The sequence below is a fragment of the Cannabis sativa genome, chromosome 9 (assembly GCF_029168945.1).
Source record: "Cannabis sativa cultivar Pink pepper isolate KNU-18-1 chromosome 9, ASM2916894v1, whole genome shotgun sequence".
Taxonomy (NCBI): domain Eukaryota; kingdom Viridiplantae; phylum Streptophyta; class Magnoliopsida; order Rosales; family Cannabaceae; genus Cannabis; species Cannabis sativa.
Window position 1 is genome coordinate 16,760,652 of NC_083609.1, and position 8,870 is coordinate 16,769,521.

Here is an 8,870-nt window from a genome sequence, read left to right on the forward strand (position 1 = left end):
AATTGAAGCTTGTGATTATTATATGGTCTTAAATGAGGAAAGCAACTACACCCAAAAGACTTTAAAATAGTGTAATCTGGTTTAGTACCAAAGAGACACTCATAAGGACTTATATTACCAATAACTGGTGTGGGAAGTCTATTGATGGTGAAAACCGCACATGCCATGGCATACCACCAATATTCCATACTCAACCCTGCATGAGCTAACAATGTAAGACCGGTTTCAGTGATGTGTCGGTGTTTACGCTCGGCACGCCCATTTTGTTCACTGGTTCTAGGACAAGGATGTTGAAAGTGAATCCCTTGGTCAGATAAGAACTGAGCAAATGGTCTATATTCACCACCCCAGTCAGCTTGGACACTTTTAATAGGTAGATTAAATTGTTTTTCCACAGGACTTTTAAACTTTATAAAGACATCAAAAGCATGATTTTTTTGAGTTAATGGAAAAATCCAGAAGTATCTACTATAATCATCAAGAAAATGAACATAGTATTTGAAACCATCTTTTGACACAACATGGGAAGGCCCCCACAAATCAGTATGAATAAGAGCTAGAGGTTGGGTGGCCCTACTAGTGGATAAAGAAAAAGGCAGTTTATGGCTCTTGCCTTGGTGACAAGCATTGCAAAATTGTAATGCTTTAAGAGACCCTGTATGAGAAATATTAGGTAATATTTTGGCCAAGGTGGTTTCAGCAGGGTGTCCCAACTTTACATGCCAATTATTTACATCATTAAATTTGGACAGAGAGTAAGCTTGAGGGGAAACATCAAAGGTATCTTGTGTACTTTTATTAATGTCTTGAGAGTTACAAGAATTAGTTTGTACATTGGAATGACACATACAAGAACAAGTACAACAAGAATTATCTACCCTAGAATTTGTGGTGAGATGACATTGAATGGCTGAATGGGAAGACTCTCCAAGCTAGTATAAACCATCTTTAGCCCTTCCTTTAAGAAGCACTGTCCCTGTTAGCTTGTCCTTAACAAAACGACAAGATTTATGGAATTCAAGAAAGACATCATTATCAGTGGTGAGTTGAGAGACACTAACTAAATTTTTCTTAATAGCAGGGACATGTAAAATGTTTTGCAAATGTAAGGAAGAGGAAGGACTTGAGGGGATAGATAACTGACCAATATGGGAGATGAGTAATTGCTTACCATTGCCCACGGCTAAGGTCTCAGTGCCTTGGTATGGGACAGCAGTGTCAAGTTGAACATTGCCATGGCTAACATGATTAGTAGCACCGGTATCCACATACCAAAGGTCATCATCTCCCAAGTCAGGGAGCATAGTTGTGGTTAAGGCCTGTGGATCATAGGTAGAGTCAATTTCAGTTAAAAAAGCTTAGGAAGAAGAGGAACTACCATATTAGGGGGTGATGAAATTCTTGTCAAAGCAGTAGTGACAAACAGCCGCGGTGTGACCAATGCGAAGACACACTTGACACAACAGTTTTGAGCCATTTCCTCGACCAAAGAAGCGCCCTTGTTGATTGTTGTGAGGATGAAAAGATGAAGCACCAGGACCGTGATTCCCACCATTTCTTGACTGGTTTACACTGAGGTTTGCTTGCATTTTGAGGGACAGATCAGTGATGGTGCTATGTTGTTCTAATCTTGTTTCATGAGAGAGTAACAAGGCTTGAACTTCCTCAAATGGCAGATTGTCACTTCGAGAAGTAATACCCGAGACCACTGGATCAAAATCTGGTCCAAGACCATTCAAGAGTTGTAGAACCAAATCTTGAGTAGAAACTGGGGAGCCAGCAATGGCGAGAGCATCGGCAGTGGCTTGGGCCTTCTCAACATATTCAGCAATAGGTAAATTTCCCTTCTGAAGTCTGGAAAAATTACCTTTGAGTTGCAGAAGGCGAGCTTTGGTTTGGCTTGAGAATCTTGGTTCAAGGGCCCTCCAAACCGCGGATGATGTTGTGAATGTGGCCACAGACGCGAGTATCGGTTCAGACATAGAGGATCGAATCCAAGAAAGAAGGAGCTGGTCCTTCTTTTTCCATTGTAGATACTCGGGATTGGGAGCTCCATTGATGAGGGTCTGGGTTGGGGTGAGATCTGAGAACAAGATCTGATCAAGATCATGTCCTATTACAGTGGGGACAATCTACGACTTCCATGAAAGATAGTTGAGGCGGTCGAGTTTGATCGTGAGGGATGAAGACAGTGAGTTTGCAAACGGATTCCAGTGAACCGTGGGAGCAGGAGTAGCAGCGGTAGCCGGAGTAGTGGCGGTAGCCTGAGTAGCAGCGGTAGCCATTGTTGCCAGAGGATCGGTGGTGGAAGATTCCATTGACGTGAGTCAAAAACTATGATACCATGAAGAAGGTAAAGACCATAAAGAGTGGTAAAGACCAGGGAGAGAAAGAGAAGCTATGAGCTGTAAAAAGAGAGAGACAACAGAATGAAAAATCTGTAATGGCTTACCCGAAAACAGGGCACCAATTCTTTATTTATAGACCAATGACATAGTACACAGCAGGGAAAAAGTTGTTACAGTAAAACAAACTTTTACAACCAATTAACAGAAAAGCAATAAAAGTAATTAACAGAAAAAACTGCTTAGGAAATTATTAATTGGTTAACAATTAGGTAGGGTAATTATTAGGGTGATAATTACACAGTTTAGTAATTACACTATATTTTAAAATGCAAGGTGTGTGGAAGTATATACATATGAATTTTATATAGGGTAATTACTAGAGTGGTAATTACACAATTTTTGGATATGAGGTGGTAATTACATATGAATTTTTAATATTTGTTTGGCAAAATGGTTAGTAATTAGTAATTACATGAGAAAATAATATTTTTTAGTAGCTAATGTTTAATATGGAAAGTTTTTAGTAATTACACAGTGTAATTACATTCAATTTTCATGGGCGACCATGAGAATTAGAGAGTGTAATTGGAACCCCTCAATTACTTCCAATTACACAGTTACAGTGTAATTACATGGTCAGACAAACATGTCAAATTGTGTAATTACTTCCAATTACACACAAATCCAATTATATTATATTTTTTTAGTAGCTAATGTTTAATATGAAAAGTTTTTAGTAATTACACAGTGTAATTACATTCAATTCTCATGGGAGGCCATGAGAATTAGAGAGTTTAATTGGAATCCCTCAATTACTTTCAATTACACAGTTACAATGTAATTACATGGTCAGACGAACATGTCAAATTGTATAATTACCTCCAATTACACACAAATCCATTTACATTGTGGCTTTCCAAACGCACCCTTTTTAATGAATTAGCAAGAAATTTCAATTGGATATATATATTGGGTCTCCTCTCATCTAGAGTTTCATTCTCTGTTTTAGTGGTAAATTCACACAAACAGATATCCTTAGGGAAATTTGACTTTTTATGCATTTTATAAGGGATAATTGGTTAGGAGAACCAATAATTAGGGTAACTTTTAAAATAGGATACTTTTACCCAAACCCCTAAAATACCCTCATAATTTCTAACCCTTTCTCTCTCCTTCTCAAACAAACTCTCTCTACCCACTTCGCCTGAACCGAACCGCGCGACCGCCACCTCCCACCACGAGACGAGACGACCCCCACCTCCGACCGAGACGACCGCCACCTCCGACCGAGACGACCGCCACCTCCGACCGAGACGACCGCCACCTCCGACCGAGACGCCTCCGACGGAGACCCACAAAACTACTCCGATCGAGACCGCACGGTGCCGACTATACATTGGTCGGATCCAAGAACAACATACTCGTCAAGACCATCAGACCCCCAATCCCATCGGACCCAAGGACAAGACCATCGGACCAATCAATTTTTGGGGGGTCCGATGGTCCGATTGATAGTGTGCATCGGACCAATGCATCGGACCCCTAAGTTGGACCATCGGACCATCGGACGGACACCATCGGACCCCTAAGTCAGACCATCGGACCTTCACCATCTTCTTCCCCAAATCCGAAATGCCTCTTCTCCATTCACGGACGGATCAGAATCCCATTTTCGCTTCGGGTCGCCTCGGAGTGGTCGCTGGTTGAGCGTTGACGGTCGGGGTTGAGCGTCAACAGTCCTGGGTTCACCGTGGACGGCCGTGGGTTGAGCGACGACGTCTGCTGCGGGTTGGGGATTTTGTGGATTGGTTGCTGTGAGTGTAGGTAAGTTAAGAGAGAGGAAGAGAGAGGCTGAGATGGGATTTGAAATGTGAGGGGTAGTTTTGGGAAATTAGTAAAGTGGTCATATATGACCAATTTTAATAACTATGCATTTAGGGGAAAAATTATAGGGTATTTTAAGTATGGAAATTCAAATTTCCCTATCCTTATTCTTAGATAATCTTTTCATACCCTATTGAAATTTAATGGATCCGACGGAATACATTTTTGTAAGTGCAAAAGACTAAATAAAAAAAAGATAATATTTACTATTTAGTATGGTTCAAATTTGACCCACATTATATTTTTGTTTTTCCATATTATAATATTATCATATACCAAATTTGACACATATTTATAGAAGTGTGCTAAAAAATAGTAATGTACCATTTTAATTACACTATTAGAAATGGTCTATAAGCTAATATAATCGATCAATTATTTACTAAAGTTAGGAATTTAATTGAAAAATGATGGACATTAGAGACTTAAGTGCAGAATGTAGTACGATATAAGTTTTGAGGTTTTTCTGCAAATGTTGACACAGAAATTTGGCCACACTCGCTCGTTAGATTGGCAAGAATGTAATGAGAGTTAAGTATCAATAAGAGGGACGATAAATTTATAGTAATTCACTTCTCGTGACATGATGGTAATAGAGGTACGTCTACTTCGAGTTTTTATCTCAGGAGAATTACAAGAAACTGGCTAAGTGTGGGGCTTGAATATCTAGAGAGAGAAATTAGAGAGAGATACTCTGACTATATGGGGACTTAGAAGAATGTACAAAATGAACTAGAGGATCTCTCATTTAAAAGAGAATGAGCCCCATTTAAATAATAATAAAAAATTACAAAAAATATGAAAAAAATTACTTTGGGCTAATCTTGGCCATTGATGATGATCTAACGGTGAAAATTGACTCTTGGTGAAAATCGTCAATTTTCAGAGTTTAAATCTCATTTGTCAGATCGTTTTTAGGTTATTTATTGAAAAAAATAGCAACTAGGTTGAGAACAAATTTTGGACTTAAAATCTTCAGAATTACGATATGGATGCGAGACATGACTTGATAGCTCTTTGAAATGTAAATTGAATCGCGTGAATCATATCAATATTAAGTGAGTTATGACTGTTTTACTAAATGTTGTTCAGCACCTTACTGCCAGGTTGATACCTTACGCTTAGGTTGACACCCAGCGACTAGGTTGACATCTTGACGTCAACCTGAGCGTCAAATGAGTGAAAAAACATCTCATACTTGTATTTTTTGATGCTTAAGTGATATGTTGACACTACTTAGTTAGATTTTGCGTCATGGTGAAATTTTTCACCAATTTTTTGAGATGTCGTTTTTTTGTGAAATTGGGTCGACTTGAAACTCTGATTTTGCCGATATTCCACCTTATTGAAAGGGTGAAATATAAAAGTGTGAATTTTACCTGTCACAAGTCGTAGCTCTTGTTTACTACAAAAAAATAGTTTAATGCTCGAAATGGAATTGAATAATGATAAGTAGAACCCAGCACACCAGGTCAGTTGTCAACCTGGGCACTGTGTGCTCCTTGGGTGCCTTCCTGGGGCTCGTTTTGATACCTTTTTAGAATTCGAGATTATGAATGAGGTCTCCTACCACATTTTTGACCATTTTAAGAAGAATTTCGGGAGTAAAATTTTTGTTTGAGGAGCGAAAACATGCAAACTAGGTTGCATGTCAACCTAGGCGCAGTGCCTAGTGCCATGTTAACCTGGGCACTGGGTCCTTGTTCTGGCTCCCTGGAAATCTCGTTTGCTCCTCAAGATTGCTTGTATATTCATTATTTCTGATGACAGAAAAAAAATACCCGGAGCACTTTTTAAGAAAAATGATTGGAAACAGCCCATGTCCACAAAATGTAAACATGGGCCTTGGGTCCAGCTTTTTGTCACCAGATGACTCTGTTTGATCCCCAAAAATACTTGTATCTTAATGTTTGGAAAAAATAAAGAATATGCCCGGAAGACTTCTTAGAAAAATTCCTTAGAAATGGCCCAAGTTGACACAATGTCAATTGGGCGCTGGGTCCCAGTTCTAACCCCCAGGCTTCGAAAGCACTCAAATTGTTGATGAAAACGTAGAGTATGCTCGAAAGACTTCATCTGAACTATTGATGGAAGTGGGCCAAGTTGACAAAGTGTCAACATGGGCGCTGAGTCCCTATTTTGGCCTCCAAGTTAAACCATTTCTTTCGTGAAAGTATTTGTTTTTAAGTTTTGGAAGAAGAAGAAGAAAATCTCAAGATACTTCTTCAATATTTTGGTTGGAAGTGCCCCAGGTTGACAATATGTCAACTTGGGTGCTGGGTGCTTGGGCACTTGGTGCCTCATGTGCTCAAAACTAAAATTGCTCTGATTTTTATTTTGGTGCCTCATATATGTTTGATACATGTCTAATTCATGTTCCAGTACAAATTTTTTGAGCCATTTGTGTTGGAAATTATTTTACCAGGATCTTAGATCTACTCACAAGTATGTTTATTAACATCCTAAATAAGAACTTTCTAAAACGATGAAATAAACACATATAAAGTTTAGGAAACCTTACATTGGGTGCAGCGGAATATAATGACTCCTTGCTGTGTGTGGGAACTACTCATACACTAAGGATTTTGAAATTCAAGAGGGAAGAGAAAGAAGAAGTGGCAGCTAAAGATAGGGAGAGAGAAGGCTCAGTTTTTTCTGATTCAGAAAGTGTCAGAAGAAAAGTGTAATTTTCTTGAAGCCTTCACTATCTATTTATAGCATTCCACTAGGGTTAGGTTTGAATTATTTGGCATTAAAATAATGAAAATATCAGAGGAAAAAACCCTACAATAGTGGCCGGCCCTACACAGTGGATTTGGGCCTCACTTTTTGCAATTTTGCAGTTTTATCTTTTCTGCATCTGATTTTCTCAAAAACGCCAATTTTCTAATTCAACCATTTAAATGCCAATTCTAACTATTTAATAACTATAAATAATTATTAAATAATATTGTCATTTATCATATTTATTAATTGAACCATACAAAGTATCATAATTAACAAATATGCCCCTATTAACTCTTTCTTTACAATTTCGCCCTTACTTAGTGAAAAATTCACAAATAGACATAGTCTAATTTGAGAATTATAATTGATTAATCAAAACCAATTACATGAGTCTTACAAGCAATATTATCTCAACTAGTGGGGGGACCATGGGTCTATATAACCGAGCTTCCAATAAGTAGATCAAGAATTTAGCACTAAAATTCACTAACTTATTAATTATTCGTTGAATCCACGCATAGAACTTAGAATTGCACTCTCAGTATATAGAATGCTCTATATGTTCCACCATATAGACACATCATTAGTTATCCATTGTTATAATCCTAATTTGATCAATGATCCTCTATATGAATGATATACACAGTAAAGAGATTAAATTACCGTTACACCCTACAATGTATTTATTCCTTAAAACACTTGACCCCGTATAAATAATATTTCAGCTTATGTGAAATGAGATCTCCACCATTTATTTTTCGTTTGGTCAAGCTCGAAGGAGATCATCCTTTGCTTACTATTCGCCAGATAGAAGCTATAGATTCCATGTTTATGCTAGCGCTCCCACTCAATTGCACTACCGTGTTCCCAAAATGTACGTATCACCCTGACCTAAAAGTAGGCTTAACTAACAAATCAAAGAACACGAATAGCCTTTCAAGATTGAGCCTAATCATAACAGGATTAAGATCATTTGATCTAGGATCAACTAGGCGATATTGACTTGAATAGATATTACGGTAAGTTTAATAAATCTAAGTCAAAGTTCAATATCGGTCCCTTCCGATGCATACTCCATGCATCCAACCTGAGCTTTACTTTAACCAATGCTCTGGAAAGAACATAACAATTCTCCAAATGCAAGTAAACTCTGTTGTAGATTATCATATCAGTAAAACCCTATGTCTGATTAATCTAGGAAACTTTATTCACATAGTCATGTTTACTTTCCAATGTGTTGACGGCACACTAAACAGGATCAAGTATGTGAAAAGGGTTTAAGATGAATCTATACATTATGTACATATAATCATGAAATAAATCATGTGAACCATGCAACATTAAGTGTTATTTCTGATCTATATTAATAAGTAAATCTGATTATATTGAAATGAGTTTTATTTAGGGCATAAAACCCAACAATTTGCACTAAGACGGACCCAAAAACTAAAACCCTAGTTGGAATGTCAACCTGGGTGCTGGGCACTTGGGTTGACTTTCGAGGTGCTGTTTTGTGTATTCTCAACTTCCAATGCTTGGATTTGCATTTTCTTGTTTTCGTGGTACATAATACTGAAAGATAGTGAGTTAGAAACAACTTAGCGAGATCCAAACACCCATTTTGAAGTTCCCATAGTCAACCTGGGCGCAGGGATAGGGACCGTCCCAAGTCAACTGCCATGACTCAGGACTACTCAACTCCAGGATGTTTTCTTTCTTGTCAGATGTCAAACATTGATGTCCATGTCACCATGTTTCTGGTTAAACAGAAAATAAGCTAAGTTTTACATAAAATTGCTTAGAGCACTCTTATCAACTTCTATACTCTATCCTTAAAAATACATAACTAAAACTCTTCTTTTTTTATTTCATAGTGTCGACACTGAAAAATGGCCAACACTGTATCGTCGA